This window comes from Amyelois transitella, chromosome 17, assembly GCF_032362555.1.
Source record: "Amyelois transitella isolate CPQ chromosome 17, ilAmyTran1.1, whole genome shotgun sequence".
NCBI lineage: Eukaryota > Metazoa > Arthropoda > Insecta > Lepidoptera > Pyralidae > Amyelois > Amyelois transitella.
Genome location: NC_083520.1, coordinates 9,762,378 through 9,782,491, shown reverse-complemented (window position 1 = coordinate 9,782,491; position 20,114 = coordinate 9,762,378). Strand labels below are relative to the sequence as shown.

At 36.1% G+C, this 20,114-nt stretch overlaps 1 protein-coding gene across 1 annotated transcript in view; it reads left to right on the top strand.

The window, feature by feature from the left end:
* The window catches only part of LOC106137780 (uncharacterized), a 48,654-nt gene that overhangs the window by 682 nt on the left and 27,858 nt on the right, over positions 1–20,114 (top strand). The window lies entirely within an intron of this gene.

Genomic DNA, 20,114 nt, shown 5'->3' with positions numbered 1-20,114 from the left:
GTACCAGTCTTTTCAAGACTGTTGGCTCTGTCTACCCCGCAAGGGATATAGACGTGATTATATGTATGTATGTATAGGTTAGAAAAAAATATTTCTAATGAAGCTTAATAATAAAGCTTGTCTTAAATTAATATGCATAGACGTATTAAAAGTTTATTTTTAGAAATTTTATGACCTCAACATTATTGAATATTACACGCATTTCTTTACGAAAATAATTGTCGAAATTACTTTGGACTTCGAAGCAATTAAGAAAGAAATTATAATGAATTATGGTCACGAATCACTCTCCGTTTCGTACGTTGTAACATGACTATGATTTTGAATGTTTTATGTATCTTTTTGACCTGCTTTCAAAATGTGAGAATTCCGGTAGGTATTTGATTAAAATTATACTTCGGTATCTGTTAGTATTATCCTTGGCAGTTAATAGAAGCCGTGCCTTTATATTTTACTGTTTAACGCATCAGAATACATCAGTCATTTATTTTTGACTAATTGGATCCCACTGCTGGGAAGAAATTCTAGTAGCTTTCTCACTCACGCTTAAAATAAAATAGCCTAATTAATTAAAGGCTAGCCAGTAGATTCGACAGTTTATTCCGACATTATTCATTTCGAATTTCAGAAGAATCAGAGAATTCAGAAGGTAACTTTGAAAAACCTCAGGTCATTTATCATGTTATATTTAAAAGGAATATTGTGGCAATATATCTATATAAGCCACAAGCCACAGAAATAAAAAAAAAAACACACGCGACACTACAATATTATTAAAAATATTGCGTATAACCTCAATCTGCTGACAAGTAATATTATCTTTATATCCTAAAAATTACAAGTGCTGAAAAATATTAACTACCAGATTCTATGTGATCCACTGATGAGACAACAAACCTTACAATATAAAGATAAAAGCTAACCAACGACATGTTATAAGGTACTGGTTAAGATATAAAAAGTAGCCGGTGGATGTTTTCGAACTGGTTTTATTGGGTCGAGTAACAGATTCGCGAAGGACCCGGCCTCGTGGTCCGGTAAACCATCTGTATCATTATTTATTACCTTTGGCGTTAACATAACCAGTTTTTGTCATTGAACTTTTTCTATAATATTGTAAATACTTTGGATTGATTGATGAAGAAAATTCTGCAGTGCAGTTTGTTACCGCTTCTTCTGCACTGACGCCTTGGAAGCGGCAGTGAACTTAGTTTTAAGTTATTTATTTGACGTCAACCAATGTTGTTAAACCATACGTTTTGACAATTATTAAGCGATACGAAGTATCCTATAATAATGAATAAAAATTTTGAATTTTTGAATACAATTTTGAATTGTTCCTGTGCAAAAATGGAATATTATTATTATTGACTAGCGACCCGCCCCGGTCTAGCACGGGTAGCATTTATATATATAAAAAAACGAACCAGTAGTTCCTGAGATTATCGCGTTCAAACAAACAAACTCTTCAGCTTTATAAAATTAGTATAGATATGCCTTTCCCCAGCATTTAATATGTTTGAAATATTAAAAAAGGCCTGAAATTAACATTCGTATTTACGATTACAGTTTTAGCTGTCTCAAACATATAGACATAATTTTCAAACATACAATGACATACATACATACATATGGTCACGCACGTATACACACACTATATCCCTTGCGGGGTAGACAGAGCCAGCAGTCTTGCAAACACTGAATGGCCACGTTCAGCTATTTGGCTTGATTATAGAATTGAGATTCAAATAGTGACAGGTTGCTAACCCATCGCCTAAAAAAGAATCCCAAATTTGTACTAAGCCCATCCCTTAGTCGCCTTTTACGACATCCATGGGAAAGAGATGGAGTGATCCTATTCTTTTTTTTTCGAATTGTGCCGGCAACCACACGGCACATAATTTTCATCCTCTGAAATTGTTTAGAAAGTTTCATTCGTAGCGCTTTGCATTAATGGTTCTTGAGTTTTGGCTGACAATGCAAGTAATTTGACGCCTACCTACTCTTAGATGACAGAGAGCTGTAATAAATGGACGGAAAGGGAAGCGGAAAAAGGGGCAGAATTAAATTGCCTCTAATATTGTGGGGATCCACACTGGGATTAACAGCTGTTGTCAAACGAATTGTTACTGCTACGCTGTTGATAGGGGGGATTTATCCATGTTGGATAATGCTTGTGGCTTTTAACTTTAATTTTAGACACATACCTACATATGGTCACGTCTATATCCCTTGCGAGGTAGACAGAGCCAACAGTCTTGAAAAGACTGAATGGCCACGTTCAGCTGTTTGGCTTAATGATAGAATTGAGATTCAAATAGTGACAGGTTGTTTAGTCCATTATCGCCTTAAAAGAATCCCAAGTTTGTAAGCCGATCCCTTAGTCGCCTTTTACGACATCCATGTATGTATGTAGATATTAGATAAGATAAATGTACAATATTTTCACAATCTACAACCCACACTCGTTACAAACATGGATTCTCAAATTTATTTATTCCATTAGTAAGATAGAAATACAGATTTTCAAGATACATTTGACATTTTGGGTCGGCAAATATTGTATGTTTGAACACGCACCCGCGTTTTACCATTGGTACATTCAACCGCATATCAAGTCACACATCTATACATATGGTCACGTCTATATCCCTTGCGGGGTAGACAGAGCCAACAGTCTTGAAAAGACTGAATGGCCACGTTCAGCTATTTGTCTTAATGATAGAATAGAAGCCTATCCCTTAGTCGCCTTTTACGACATGCATGGGAAAGAGATGGAGTGGTTCTATTCTTTACCCTTGGTACATTCAACCGCATATCAGGTCACCCTTGCTTGGAATTCTATGACGCGGTAATAGAGGCGATTTTTAATTTGGATATGTTTATATGCTGACTGTACCTACTTATTTGTATAAACTTTGCACATATCGTCAATATTTACTATGCTTTAGCGATAAATGTTACAAGCTGTTTGTTGCTCAATCGATCCTGCATATCCTGGTATCAATTTCTTTTAAATTTCTTATTTATTTCACAGCTGAATATATTTATGGGCAATAGTACATACATACATATGGTCACGTCTATATCCCTTGTGGGGTAAACAGAGCCAACAGTCTTGAAAAGACTGATAGGCCACGCTCACGCCATGGTCAATAGTCTGTTTTTAACGTCAACATAACTAAAATATAATTTTATCTACTTTAGCTTCCAAAGCGCATGTGCAGAAGAAGCGGCGGAACAAACTGCAGCAATTTCACCGGACGTCAATCGACGAATATATTTATTAAATCTAAATCGTAGACAAATTCATATTGTTTTAATTTAAAAAAAAAAAAATAAGAAATCTGAGTATAAATTTAGGATTTCAATACAAATCCCGGATGAAGCGAAGAAAGTATGCAGAGATCGTGGCAAGTGGAAAGAGGTAGTCTCTGCCTACACCTCCGGGAAAGAGGCGTGGTTTTATGTATGTATGTCAATAGAATAATATGTTGTAGGTTAATATGTTAAGGATATCCCTGGATAAAAATTTGGCAAATCCAAAAGACACAAACATAAGTTTCGACTTCTGTTGGTCTTATAAATATATATATATCTTATAGATATCCCCCATAAAGATTTTTGCTAGCTTTCAAGTACTACATTACAGACATCGGTCAGTTACTAATTTTTTTATAATGCTGAATGCATTATAAAAAAATTAGTGCTGCTGTAGATATGTTATGTATGGATAAATGTATTAATGAACCTTTCTAAAAACGGTGAGATCAAATTCTAATGAGGTGATAGCTCTCTTATTCTCAACTTCAACGAGTTAAACTTTTTGCAACAAATCAATAATCCATTATTGAGAATGATTTGCGGTTTATTTAGTTTAATTTTCAATTCTATTGTAACTAGATATGACTAAGCTGTTAACACTTCGAGATGTCATTGCGTTTTAGTGAATGGCACGGGAAAGTAACTAAAGTTTTTTTAAGGAAGAAGAGAAAGTACTTTTGGTGTATCTAAGACTTCTAGTGCATTTAAATTACATGTCTAGAGATTAAACTTGAGATGATTGATGATTTGATGACATACATACATATAATCACGTCCATATTCCTTGCGGGGTAGACAGAGCCAACAGTCTTAAGGCGACAAACTAGCAACCTGTCACTATTTGAATCTCAATTCTATCATTACGCCAAACAGCTAAACGTGGCCTATCAGTATTTTCAAGTCTGTTGGCTCTGTCTTTCCCACAAGGGATATAGACGTGGCCATATGTATGTATTTAAAAGATAATTTTTTTTTAGTACATACCCCATTTAATTTGCCCATCTCTTCTCTATAAAGCTTTTAATTGGTAGTTTCTAGAAAGTAGTATCTCATTAAGAACAGAATCTATATTCTGTACCATCATAGACAGTATATATTTTATCGTGTTGCATTAATAAATAATATTACTCGACCTATGTTAAAGTTGTAATGCATATAATTTTGCATTATTTTATTGATTTTTTGTACACGGAAAATTAAATATAACGCGTGACAACGGTTGGAACGAGACATGAAGATGAAGAGAGAGAAGTGAAATCCAATCTTCATAAAGAACACAAAAAGTCATGCGCATCGTCTACCACGTCAATAAATTAAATATCCATTGAGAACACATCTTACAATTTTGGAGAAAATGGTATTATTTATGTGACACCCGCATTTTTATTTAGGTTTCGAGGGCCAACGTGCTTTCAATTTCAAATAAGGACGACGTGGGCTGATGGTGGCTACATTTTTATATTGCATGTTTGGTCGGAAGTATGATATTGTTTTTAACTTTATATATCTTTTTAGAGGCCGCCCGCGACTTCGTCCAATGTGGAATCAATTCAGCGGGATCTGGATAAAAAGTAGCCTATATGTTATTCTGGGTTTTCAGCAACCTACATGCCAAATTTCATTGTAATCGGTTCAGTAGTTTTTTGCGTGTAAGAGTAACAAACATCCATACTGACATACTCACAAACTTTCGCATTTATAATATTAGTAGGATTAGGTGGAAGTGTAACATTGAAACTGTCATATGTTTATTTTAAAACCTTTGGTTATTTTTAAAAACCTTTCTTTCTTTGCCGTGTGGCTCCCGGCACAAATAAAAAAAAGAATAGGACCACTTCATCTCGTTCCCATGGATGTCTTAATAGGCGACTAAGGGATAGGCTTATAAACTTGGGATTCTTTTAGGCGATGGGCTAGCAACCTGTCACTATTTGAATCTCAATTCTATCATTAAGCTAAACTAGCTAAACGTGGCGTATGAGTCTTTTCAACACTATCGGCTCTGTTTAGATCGCAAGGGATATAGACGTGTGTAAGTATGTATTTTATATCCGCAACCAATCCATATAACCTTTCACCTCAGCTTTTGACCTATTCGTCGACATTAGCCATTTATTTACAGCTAGTAAAATATTTTACGCGGTTAGTGCGGTATCGTTCCCGTGAGAGCGGCCCGGTTGCGGGGCAGGCGACGTTTGGTATACCTATTAAGCACTTTCATTTTTTGGTAACTTTTGTTTTATCTATACTATCTAATATTATAAAGCTGAAGAGTTAGTTTGTTTGTTTGAACGCTTTAATGTCAGGAACTACTGGTTCGAATTGAAAAATTCTTTTTGTGTTGAATAGACCATTTATCGAGGAAGGCTTTAGGCTATATAACATCACGCTGCAACTATAAGGAGCAAAGAAATAATGGAAAATGTGAAAAAAACGGGAAAAATTATTCATCCTTTAAGGGTTCAATGATGCCCAATATAACTATTCCACGCGGACGAAGTCGCGGGCACAGCTAGTGTCTTTATAAGAATAAAAGTCTATAAACCTAACCTAAAAACTACCTATCCAACCTACAATAGCGCACCGTCATACATATACTTATTACGGAAAATAAACATTATCATCGCCCATCTCATAGAATGGATGGATTAACTCCAGCCAAGATGGATGATACGCCACATTGACCTGGATTATTTAGCGTGGGTGATGAGCAGGGCCAGGCGAAATAACATTTTAGTAACCCTCTACTGGACTACATACATACATATAATCACGTCTATATCCCTTGTGGGGAAGACAGAGTCAGCATTCTCGAAAAGACTGATAGGCCATCAGCTGTTTGGCCTAATGATAGAATTGAGATTCAAATAGTGACAGGTTGCTAGTTGTTTTGCCCATCGCCAAAAAGAAGAATCCCAAGTTTATAAGCCTACACCTTAGCGGCTTTTTACTACATCCATGGGAACGAGATGGAGTGGTCCTATTCTATTAATTTATTAGTGCCGGGATCCACACGGCGCCTATAGTAATAGTATTCTTGTTTTATTTCGTATGTAAAGTTTCTAAAAGATCTATCTCTAAGTTTGCCGTAGAATGTACTAAGGGCAAGCGTGGTTTATAAACCAGAAATTATTAACGTATTTGAAGCCTACGCACTCGTTTTAGGGCTTAAATATAACGGACTAGACAATAACATATTTACGCTTATAATCTCTATTTTTCCAAGAACACTTATGTTCATTGTGAGGTTTATATAGAAGGCCGAACTAGGTAATTTAAGAGCCCTAGGTAACCCAGGGTCCATAGACGGTTCTCTATCTATTAGCATAAAATTTTGTGTCATAATTTTACATGGCATACCTTTGTTTAGCCTAATAATTGTTACGCATAATATTATTTGTCATAACTTTTTAAGCATACTTATTATTAGCATAACCTAACCTAACCTAACAAGTACTCGCCTTATAGCGCATTACAATACATCCGCTCCGCGCAAAAATAAATTAGTCTAAACTATATTTATGCCTATTGAAATAGTATGCCAAAACAAATTATGCCAAAAAACTATTATGACAAAAAATAATATGCGTAACTCGTTATGCCAAACTAAAATAGGACAAAAAAAAATTAGTCGAATGAAAGGGATCCCCCATAAACGGACTTTGTAAGTATTTTTTTTTATAAATCCGACCCGTGCCTAACCTTGTGAATGAAAATAAAATGTGTATTTAATCACCGCGCGTTTCCACAAGCGTCTTACATTCATATTCAATTCAGTCTGCATTTGTCTATGCGTGTGCCGTTTGCATAGATTTCGCTAATTTATTTATACGAACCCCGTACGTGATGCCGTGTGGTTCCCGGCACCAATAAAAAAAGAATAGGACCACTCCATCTCGTTCCTACGGATGTAGTAAAAGGCGACTAAGGGATAGGCTTATAAACTTGGGATTCTTCTCTAAGGCGATGGATTAGCACTCTGTTACTATTTGAATCTCAATTCTATCATCAAGCCAAAGCTGAACGTGACCTTTCAGTATATTTAAAACTGTTGGCTCTGTCTACCCGGTAAGGGATATAGACGTGATTATATGTGTGTATGTATGTTAGTTCCGCTATATCTGTCTATCCATCACCATCCTGTCTCAGATGCGAAAGTTATAACAAAAGAATTGCTAAAGTCAAAAGATACTCGTCAACCGAAGAGCGGAAAATTACCTAGGTGTTATCGTAAGTCTGATTATACTATGCTTAAACACATCTTTTTACGTTTATTAAGAACATACAGCTGACTGTGACCTTCCGGTCTTTACAAGACTGCTGGCTCTGACATCCCCGCAAGAGATGTAGACGTGACTATGTATGTAATTTGGACCCTAGACCTTAAAATTTTCGCACTTTAACGTTATTAGAAGCATCGGCGCTTAGCCAGACTACCATACCGAAATTAAATTGTAATTATTGTCTATTTTGCCGTACGTAACTAATGATGAATTTATGCCGTGTGGCTCCCGGCAAAAATAATAAAAATAATAAGACCACTCCATCTCGTTGCCATGGATGTCATAAAAGGCGACTAAGGGATAAGCTTATAAACTTGGGATTCTTCTTTTAGGCGATGTGCTAGCAATCTGTCACTTTTTTTAATCTTAATTCTATCGTTAAACCAAACAGCTGAACGTATATATCAGTCTTTTCAAGACTGCCTGACGTCTATATCCCTTGCGGGGTAAACAGAGCCATGTTTACCCCGCAAGGGATATAGACGTAATTATATGTATGTATGTAATTATTGTCTAAGACATTAATTTACGATGTAATTTAAAATTTACCACCTTCGAATCTGTACGTTAAAGATTATCAGTACGTTATCTGAACATCGGCGCGAAATCGACGCGTGCGCTCACTTTTGCTATTGTTGTCACTTTCGCGATCTATTTACTGTTAACAATGGTAAATAATTGTATTTTTATCATTAATTATTGTGATACTAACTATCGCGATCTGTTTAAATGCTGTTAACAATGGTAAGTTATTGTATTTTTATCATTATCTATTAATTGTATTACACCTGTTTTTGCTTTTTAATTTTAATTACAATTGGAAAGTGAACGGTCTAAGTTCTATAAAAAATACCTAAACTATGTAATCTGTCTTTAATCCTAACTAATATTATAAATGCGAAAGTGTGTTTATTTATTTGGTTGTTGTAGAGATTTACATGTTTTACATACATACATATGGTCACGTCTATATCCCTTGCGGGGTAGATAGAGCCAACAGTCTCGAAAAGACCGAATGGCCACGTTCAGCTATTTGGCTTAATTATAGAATTGAGATTCAAAAAGTGACAGGTTGTTACCCCATCGCTTCAAAGAGGAATCCCATGTAGGTATATAAGCCTATCCCTTAGTCGCCTTTTACGACATCCATGGGAAAGAGATGGAGTGGTCCTATTCTTTTTACTATTGGCGCCGAGAACCACACGGCGGCGCTTTGGTACATTTCCGATTCAAAACTAAATTTGTTATGCACAATACCTTAAAGTATTTACAAACAAACAATTGTTTAGTTCACACGCCGCTGTTACTAACTGATTTTCAACAGTACCTCAGTGTGAACCGGCACACAGTAAGCTTTATAATAATAATAATCGTGAACGTGACTAACTCATGGAAAACTGGTTTTAGATGGACAGACATGCCGAATATGTAGTTAAAATTATATCAACGTACATACATATAATCACGTCTATATCCCTTGCGGGGTAGACAGAGCCAACAGTCTTGAAAAGACTGAAAGGCGACGTTTAGCTGTTTGTTTGGCTTAATGATAGAATTGAGATTCAAATAGTGACAGGTTGCTAGCCCATCGCCTAAGAGGCCCATGTTTATAAGCCTATCCCTTAGTCGCATTTTACGACTTCTATGGGAATGAGACGGAGTGGTATTATTCTATTTTTTATTGGTGCCACACGGTACTTTTAACACTTTAACAACACACTTTTAAAAATTTAAAGTTATTTGGAAGTTAATTTGCCATCGTGTGGACAGTACGCTGGTTTGTCTCCTAAATAAACAAACGAACGAACAACAATAATCGCGAACAAACTTGCGTGCTTAAAACTTTTATGGGAGTCAAAACGCGCTACTAAATTGCTGTCTTTCCGTGAGAAAATTGCCATCCATATTTTGCGAGGGAAAGTGGTAGACAGCTGCTGATAACACGCACAGGGTGGTTGAGAAAACGGAACGTATACTCACGAGGTTTAGTGACCATAATAGATCCTGGTCACATTCGCGGATGAGGATTCTCGTCATCTCAATAGCTAAGGTAAAATGACAGAATCTATACTAATATTGTAAAGCTGAAGAGTTACTGTACGGCGTACTGTGACAGACAGACGAACATGACGAAACATGTTCTAAATAAACGTAAAAAGATGTATCTATACTAATATTATAAAGCTGAAGAGTTTCTTTGTTTGTTTTAACGCGCTAATCTCGGGAACTACTGGTTCGAATTGAAAAATTCTTATTGTATAGACCATTTATCGAGGAAGGCCTTAGGCTATGTAACATCACGCTGCAACTATTAGGAGCGAAGAAAGCGAAAAAAGACGGGGGAAGTTATTCATTCTTGAGGGCGAGGTCAATGATGCCTAAAATAATTATTTCACGCGGACGAAGTCGCGGCCACATAATGCCATGTCAGACATGTAGTTTCTGCCTACCTACTTCTGAAAAGACTAAGTTTAGGCTTTTTGCTTGCATTTACATATAATCACGTCTTTATCCATTACGGCGTAGACAGAGCCAACAGTCTCGCAAATACCGAAAGGCCACGTTCGGCTATTTGGCTTAATGATAGAATTGAGATTCGAATAGTGACAGGTTGCTAGCCCATCGCCTAAAAAAGAATCCCAAGTTTGTGAGCCTATCCCTTAGTCGCCTTTTACGACATCCATGGGAAAGAAATGGAGTGATTCTATTCTTTTTTGTATTGGTGCTGGGAACCACACGGCACGGCAATGTGAGAAAATGGATGTGAAAAAAGTACTTATAAGGAGACCCACATGCAAAAACATGTATTACTTTACATATAAGGTAAAGCGTACTTGCTACACAGGTTACCGAGTTCCACTTAGGACCAGTCATACGAGCGCAGCCAGGCGACAGAGCTAGTCCAGCGGTCAGGTGACCTAAATTGTATTGTGATGTAAGGCGGTAACTTTCGTTAGTAATTGTGTATCTTGGACGAGATCGTCGGATGAAAGTTATTTAATGACCAGTAATGTGGAGATGCTATCTCAGTGTGTTATAGTATGTTTAGATTTATTACAATGGTGATTGTTTATTTTGGAAATCGGTAACTATGTTGAGTTTTTCAACAATTCATCTTTCTTATGAAAAGTGTATGTACCATTATTAAATTAACATGTTATATTTATAGTAAATTTTTTATATACTTCTTAATATAATTAATTTGTCGTGTGGTTTCACTCCATCTGGTCCTCGTGGATGTCGTAAAAGGCGACTAAGGGATAGGCTTATAAACTTGGGATTCTTCTTTTAGACGATGGGCAGCAACCTGTCACTATTCGAATCTCAATTCTATCATTAAGCCAAACAGCTGAACGTGGCCCATCAGTGTTTTCAAGACTGTTGGCTCTGTCTACCACGCAAGGGATATAGACGTGATTATATGTATGTATGTAATACATGTAGTTACTTTAAATAAAATGGCACATGGCACACATACAATGGCACAAAAAAAGGCACGGCCTTCGTCAATTAACATCAAGTTCAAAGTAACATTAGTTCCGGTAATAAAATCAGCTGTCGCATGTAGCACAGGATTGTAGGACGACGCCTGTCAAACTAGTGTCATTAGCTCAGCTCCGGGTTGCACCGGGCAGATATAATCTGTGGTTTTATGTCGACAGACAACTTTTTAAATGTTACTGGCTGTTAAAAGTGATTTTTTGAGAAAAAAAATTTTTTTTTTTTTTCATTTGGGAAGTCGAACGTTTTGAAGAGATTATTATGCCAGTATCGAGTTTTACTCAGTCATACGTCGTAGGACTGAAACTTTTATGAGATATCTTTGTCATGGTTCAGTAATAGCTGTGGATGCTTAACTTTGTCCTTTCTTGGGATTTTTGTGACACAAAGTAAAAAAATCACTTAACTCTACAACACTTAAATAAGAATCAATAATAAATTTATAAATAGAAAACCGCCTCAAATCGATGTCATCCTTTTTTGATGTCGGTTAAATTTCTAAAACCTGCTCCTTAGTGTAACAAATACTTTCCCTGAAAACCTTATCAATATCGGTTCAGCGAAACGCGAGATAATCGCGGACAAACATAAATACATACATATGTACGTACATACATATATGTACATACGGGTCGAACTGAGGTATTACAAAGTTTTCTAGCTAATCTGTGTATAATACAAAATTACTTTCGACATTTTGCTTTGTCTGTTTATTTATTTGTAAATATATTTATTCCGGGTTAGCCCGCGGCAGATATAATCTGTGAGTTAAATATGTCGCTCGACCACTTTTAACTGGACCACTTTTGACAATGTCACTGGCTGTTACAAGTGCTTTTTGAGAAACTAGCTGTCAAAAAAAAAAAAAAAACAACTCAAACGGTGTTCTAAATTTCTCAAGCGAGTCGGTAGAGTATGGAGCTGAGATATTATCTGTCTCGTTTTATCTCTTTAAAAGTACTTACCTTATTCTATCACACGATATCTATTATTATTATATTCGTATATATTTTAATAGTGCCGTGTGGTTCACTTTTCTTTCTTCTATTTTTAAGCCAAACAGCTAAACGTGGCCTTTCAGTCTTTTGGAGACTGTTGGCTCTGTCTACCCCGCAAGGGATATAGACGTGACCATATGTATATATAGTGACAGGTTGCTAGCCCATCGCCTAAAAGAGGAATCCCAAGTGTATAAGCCTATCCCTTAGTCGCCTTTTACGACATCCGTAGGAAAGAGATGGAGTGGTCCTATTCTTTTTTGTTATGGTGCCGGGAATCACACGGCACTTATCTACTTTATACTATCACTATATCCAATTAGTATGTCTATACTTTATTGATACCTAAAGCACGCGATTGTTCTCATTTCCACTCAATTTGCATACGTTTGGCACACAAATTGACCACAAAGTTGATGTGATATGCTTCTGTGACTTCTGGTCATAGGTTTCTAGTTTAAGGTAAACATACATATACATACTGAGATACATATACTAAGTTTTATCTAAATAAATAGAGAAGCAACTAGAACAATTGCCAACGGGATGATGATGAAACTAGTTACATGCATACATTCATACATACATCCATACATTCATAATTACATACATACAGTCACGTCTGCATACCTTGCGGGGTAGACAGAGCCAATAGTCTTGAAAAGACTGATAAGGCCACGTTCACCGGTTCGGCCTAATGATAGAATTGAGATTCAAGTAGTGACAGGTTGCTAGCCCAACGCCTAAAAGAAGAACCCCAAGTTTATAAGCCTACACCTTAGTCGCGTTTAACTACGGCTTTTAGTTACTTAATTTTGAATTTTTATTATTCTGTGGTAAGACTACATAATAATGCAAGTCGCATGCGCGTGTTTTTGGTCGTCCAATGCTTTCTAATTAATCACTGTAGAGATGGCCTCTGTGGCGCAGCGGTAGTACGCTTGTCTGTGAACCGGGTTCTAATCCCGGCCAGGGCATGATGAGAAAATAACTTTTTCTGATTGGCCTGGTTATTGGATGTTTATCTATATAAGTATTTATTATGATATATAGTATCGTTGAGTTAGTATCTCGCAACACAAGTCTCGAACTTACTTCGAGGCTAACTCAATATGTGTAATTTGTCCCTAATGTATGTAATGTATATTATGTATGTACTGTGGTCATGCTGCAGTGGTCTGTTCACACGGTCAGATCTGATAAAGACTGGAAAACACACACATTGAATACAGGGAAGTATAGTCATACACGCAATATGTACTTTGCAAGTTATGAATTTGAAATTCCGGGTACTTTAGAAAAAGAACCTTTTTGCTAGATTGATTTGATGTTAGAGGCTATTAAGAAATATGATAAAATAGATTTATTTCAAAATTGGATACAAGGTATCACTTATTGACGTCACACATCACTTAAATCTAATTATTACTACTACCGCTTTCAAAGTGCATGTGTAGAAGAAGCGGTGGAACAAACTACACTGCAGCATTTTCACCGAACGACAATTTACAGATATAGATCTATTAAATCTAAATCGTGGACGAATGCACATTGACTATATTAAAAAACATGAATAAATGCTAATTATTTACCTTTTTTTATTTTGTGACGTGTGGCGTATAGATGTCGCCACAAATCTATTATATAAAAAAAAGGATCATAGTCAGAGGGATAAACTGATTTAAAGTTCAAATTCGCACTTCTGACTCCACTCCAGAAGGGTTCCTCACCTTTTGTAACTGGAGAAAGAAAGTATCTTCCTCGCGGATTATTAATCTTGAATTTTACTTTTTTGATTATTAAATACAGAACTATCTGTTGATCTTTGTCGAAACATTTTTTGATAGAAATTAAAACTGCACTTTCTGTAATAACTCACTGAACTTATATTTTTTGTGTTTGGTTTATACATAGGGGTATTAATATCCAGGACATTATGAAAAGTGAACATAATTCGAAACATCGAACATTGTAACATGCGCTCTTAATCTCTCTTTTTAAATATTTGGTCAATATTCTATTTTTGTTCTTTTTTTTTTTAGTGGCCAGCATTACCACATTCAAATTATTGTACACTTGCTCTGTGTGAATTAATATTAATTCTCTTTTTAATCAGTACTTACAAACATTTTTAAATCTCAAAGTAAAATGTATTAAAAGCATTCGTGTAAGCACTGAAAGGATAGCCAAAGAAACATATTTCATATGAATGTGACCGGCATTTCATTCGTATGACTAATGAAACTCTCGAGTAAATATACTTAGTTCGTATTTGTTTTAGGGCCAACTGCATTGATTAATATTTTGTGCAGTTTATAGCCCTGTTACTAGTTCATACCTAAATCACGTCTATATCCCTTGCGGAGTAGTAAACCAACAGTCTTGAAATAAACTGATTGGTCACGTTCAGCTGTTTGGCTTAATGATAGAATTGAGATTCAAATAGTGAAAAAGATGAATGCTTATTTTCTAAGCCTATCCCTTAGTCGCTTTTTACGAAATTCATGGGAACGACATGAAGTGGTCCAATTTTTTTTTATTGGTGCCGGGAACCCAAGTATTTTAACCATAAACGTTTAATCTCTCACCTATAATTACTGGGGAAGTACATGTGGTTAGCACCACATTCCAATTACACTCAATGGTCCAGCATGTCATGTAATTGCGGTCACTTTCACTAGATATACATACACCGACACCTGCCCCCGTAGTATAGCACGCGCGACGCCGTTTTTATCGCGCTATAAACTATACCCGTCCCGTTTCGCGTCATACTAAAAAGCGAAATAGCGATAGGTTTTCGCACGATTAAAACGGCGTCGCGCGTGTCTTGTTACGGGGTCGGTTCTATTGACATTATATTGTATCTGTAGTAATATTATAAAGTTGAAGAGTTTGTTTGTCTGAACGCGCTAATCTCAGGAACTGATTAAAAAACATATTTTTTAGAAGCGAAGAAATAAAGGAAAATTTGAAAAAAAAAACGCGGGAAATTATTCATCCTTGAAGGCTTCAATGATGCCCAAATTACAATTCCACGCGGACAAAGTCGCGGGCATAGCTACTAAAATATAATACATCTTTCTACTTGCAATGATTCGGAAAACTTCTTTCGCCTCATCCGCTCATTACCATACCGCACTCTGCTTCACATTATACATAATTATGTATAATGTGTGCCAAATTTTACTATGGGTAATATAGATTTGAATACATAATTATGTACTATGCACAATTTCATGGTGATAGGTTCAGTGATTTTGGCGTGATAAAACGGAAAAGCATACACTTTGACTTATGGATAATTCGCCAAAATTTTGGCATATCATGCATGCATGTGCATTAAATTAAAACAATCAGTTGTATTTTATTTACAATTTTTGTTTAGTTATGTATCTTAATTTGTGTGTGTGTCCATCGCCTAAAAAGTAATGTTAAGGCTTTCTTTTATCAGTGATACATACATACATATAATCACGTCTATATCCCTTGCGGGGTAGACAGAGCCAACAGTCTTGTAAAGACTGATGGGCCACGTTCAGCTATTTGGCTTTAAGATATAATTGAGATTCAAATAGTGGCGGGTTGCTAGCCCATCGCCTAAAATAAGAATCCCAAGTTTATAAGCCTACCCCTTAATCGCCTTTTACGACATCTATGGGTGAGAGATAGTGTGGTCCTATCTTTTTTCAATTGGTGCCGGGATGATCAGTTATTGTTATCGTTTTCTACAAATAAGAAAAATACAATTCACTCTATCATATAAACGACCTTAACTCAAACTAAAAGGTTTGTACATTATTCAAATAGCTACAAAAGTGTCGTGAACAAAATCGATTCGGTTTTGGGAAGCCCAGTGAGGAGCCGACAGCGTTTTAATAATGAATGACACGCTTTCAGACCGACAGCACTGTAGACGCGACACGATGCGACCACGAATCTGATATCACTATTCATCCTATCCTACTAATATTATAAATGCGAAAGTTTGTGAGTATGCCGTGTGGTTCCCGGCACCAATACAAAAAAGAATAGGAGCACTCCATCTCTTTCTTATGGATATCGTAAAAGGCGACTAAGGGATAGGCTTACAAACTTGGGATCCTTTTTGGGCGATTAGCTAGCAACCTGTCAATATTTAAATCTCAATTCTATCATTAAGCCAAATAGCTGAATGTGGCCATTCAGTCTTTTCAAGACTGTTGGCTTTTTTCTACCCCGCAAGGGATATAGACGTGACCATATATATGTATGTATGCATGTACATACATACATAAAATCACGCCTCTTTCCCGGAGGGGTAGGCAGAGACTACCTCTTTCCACTTGCCACGATCTCTGCATACTACCTTCGCTTCATCCACATTCATAACTCTCTTCATGCAAGCTCGGCGGTTTCGGGTACTTTTGACCTGACCCTTTACCAGGACGTCCCCAATTTGATCAAGATATGTTCATCTAGGTCTTCCCACCCAGACCTTTACCTCCACACTCTCCATGTATATCTGCTTAGTCAACCTGTTTTCATTCATCCTCTCCAAATGACCGAACCATCTCAACATACCCTTTTCTATTCCTGTAACTACATCTTCTTTCACATCACAACATTCCCTTATCAAATTATTATAAATCACAAAGAATTTGTTTATAATAGGAATAGTTGTGGTATAAGCATCTCATAGTTTCGATTATTTTGTATCAGTACTTAAACGTGTCACGTAATAAAAGTGCCGGAATCTGTTTTAGTTTTATAAAATGGCTAAAAGAAAACTAACAAACGATGAAATTCAATGTGCTCTTGACAAAAGTGATGACGAAAACAGTTATGTGCATCAATTCCATAGCGACGATGAAAAAAATTTTGCTGCTGACAATTGTTCTGATAGTGAAAGTAATGCGACAGAACAAGCTTCTGAAGATGATGATGAACAATTATGGAGTGACAATGATGATATACCGTTGCAAGTATACGTTTCAACTCAAACTTATGACGGCAGAGATGGAACGAAGTGGAAATTAGAACCTGAGAAGCAAAGTAGAACTCCTCGCCACAATACAATTCGTGGTGGTATTCATAAAGTAGTTCTACCGCCGGGGAAACACATAGAAGATCCAATAGATAGCTTCAAGCTTTTTTTTGACGAACATATCCTAGAAATCATAGTGAAACATACCAATTCTGAGGCGCAAAGAGTGTTATAAAAACGATGGAAAGTAACGGACACAATCGAAATGCAAGCATTTATAGGTCTGTTATTGACTATAGGTGTCAATAAACAAGGAGGGGTGGACTTTAGAGAAAATTGGGACCCAATATTTGGAAATCCAATATTTCACGCTACAATGGGTAAAAACAGATTTGCTTCTTTGCTACGGTTTTTGAGATTTGATGATAAAAATACTAGATCTCTCAGAAAGTCAAAAGAAAAACTGGCACCTATTAGAGAGTTATGGGAATGTGTAAATCAAAACCTAAAAAAGTTTTATTTGCCAGGAGAAAACCTGACAATTGATGAGCAGTGAGTACCTTTTCGAGGACGTGTATCATTCAAACAATATTTACCGAGTAAACCTGATAAGTATGTCACATTTGTCCTGCAAAAATATCTAGAACATCTAAACAATGTTGCGATAAATGCAACCGAAATGTATGCTCTGAGCGCTCTGTAAAAAAAAATCATAATGTTTGTGAATAAATATTAAATTAGTTTAAACAATTTCAGATAGTAATAGAATAGTGTAAAAAATATATTATTGCTTAAAACAACATTACAGTTTATAACTATTATCTTTTTCTGTAGAAGTATACATGGTGTCCTTATTCAAACCTATTTTTAAAAATTTAACAATTATTACTTAATAATAAAAAAACTATTCTTAATAACAGACTAAAAATGTAATGATACAAGATCATAAAACCTTAATTACATCTAGTCGGTCGGATCGCGTCTCGTCGCAAGTGCGTCCATCATTTTAGATTCGAGATGAGGGCCTTAAATAAATGAACTAGTGCGAGAAATATTGTCGGGGGTAACAGTGTGATGGGCGGGGCGAGGTCAGTGTGGTCAAGGTCAGAGTTTATAGGGACTGAAGGGTTGTTTCGGTTATATTAGGCGACAGTTTACGAACAATATATTGTGATTGCGAAATTCAAAGCGTCGGTGGCTGAACACACAAAAGTGAAATGCTTATAGTGGGACAGGTTCAAATCCTGTCGCATACAGAGGTGATGTTCTATAAAAAATTTGCTGTTTAAATAATAATAATGTTATGTTGGAGCCGTGTGGTTCCCGGCACCAATAAAAAAAGAATAGGACCTCTCCATCTCGTTCCCATGGATGTCGTAAAAGGCGACTAAGGGATAGGTTTATAACGTTGGGATTCTTCTTTAAGGCGATGGGCTAGCAACCTTTCACTATTTGAATCTCAATTCTATCATTAAGCCAAACAGCTGAACGGGAACTATCAGCCTTTTCAAGACTGTTAGCTCTGTCTACCCGGTAAAGGCTGAAGACGTGATTATATGAATGTATGTTGCGTTGGAAAAAAGAGATTATTTTCATTTCAAGACATCTATTTATGTTTTCACTTTTTCTTATTACAGAGGTATCTTTATCGTATTGAGAGGGGTTCGTAACATGTACTATAGACTCTTTTTCGAATAATGTACATTAGTTTGATTGCTAACAGATGCTCATGACATTGTAAAAAAAACATTGCGAGGAAACCTGCACATTCAAGTAAATTGACCTGCAACCATGATCTAATATGGGCTTGGTGTGGTGGTTTAAGGTCAGAGAGGTCAGACGGTAGTCTTCAAAGTTCATTAACAATATTACCAGCAAACCATACCTTATTCATGAATCCACAACGCCTTAAGCCTTGTAGATCCTTATTTTACTATGGGTAATATAGATTTGAACCCGTTACCCACACAATGCTCGGCTTTACCAGGCACTCCCTCAGGACTTGATAAAATTTCCGGGAAGCATGCACCGCTGCGGGCTGTATGCGTCTTTGTGGTGACTACGTTAGGAAAATTTCAGGGATAGTCAGTGTTAAAAATGATTAAAATTTTGGCTGATTCTAAGAAGGATAATAAACTTGGGATTCTTCTTTTAGGCGATGGACTAGCAACCTGTCACTATTTGAAACTCAATTAAAACATTAAGCCATTCATATGAACGTGGTTTTTTGGTAATTTCAAGACTCTTCGCTCTGTCTACTCCGCCGGGATGTAGACGTGATTATATGTTTGTATATAAAAATATTTTTATTTAAGTAGATATAAATAATTTCTAATTTAGTATTTTATTTCAATTTCTTTGCTACTTGTGTTTTCTTTATTTCGAACAAAAAAGAGCATTCTGATTCTTATATTAATATAATAAATGAGAAACTAAGTTTATTTGTCTGTTATCTCTTCACCTTGAAATTATCTGCGGATATAATTCACAGTCTGAAAAAGAACATAACGTTCTTTTTATCCCGGTAAAAACTACAGTTCCCTTGGAATTTGCTGGAAATCTATATCCTTTTGTAGGCGGCGCTAAATTACTTTGCTTATTATTAATAGCGCTAATTTGATGCTACGAGTGAAAATAAGTTAAAAATAAAACATCTGATAAAAAAAATTGTCTCAAGACACTAAAAAATGATAAATTAGGTACTTAACTTTTACGAATAGTTATAAAAGTAACAAAGAACAGAATAAAATTAAATAATGCGTGTCTTAATGATAATGTAAAAGGCGTTAAGGGACATTGAATATTATTACACCTGGCATAAACCCTGGTTACATCCTCGTCATGATCCTCTCTGGAGAGGCGGCCGGGATGCCCCTTTTTGATCGTGATTCTAGATTGGGTTAGTCAGTCAGGTTTTTCCACAAAGCCACTCCCGTCTGATGACTGCCTGGGAACCTAATATTTAATACTTTTTATTCTAGTTTAGCATAATTTGTACTTGTGTCTGGTTCCCTAGGACCACTCGCTCTATTTCTCATGGAT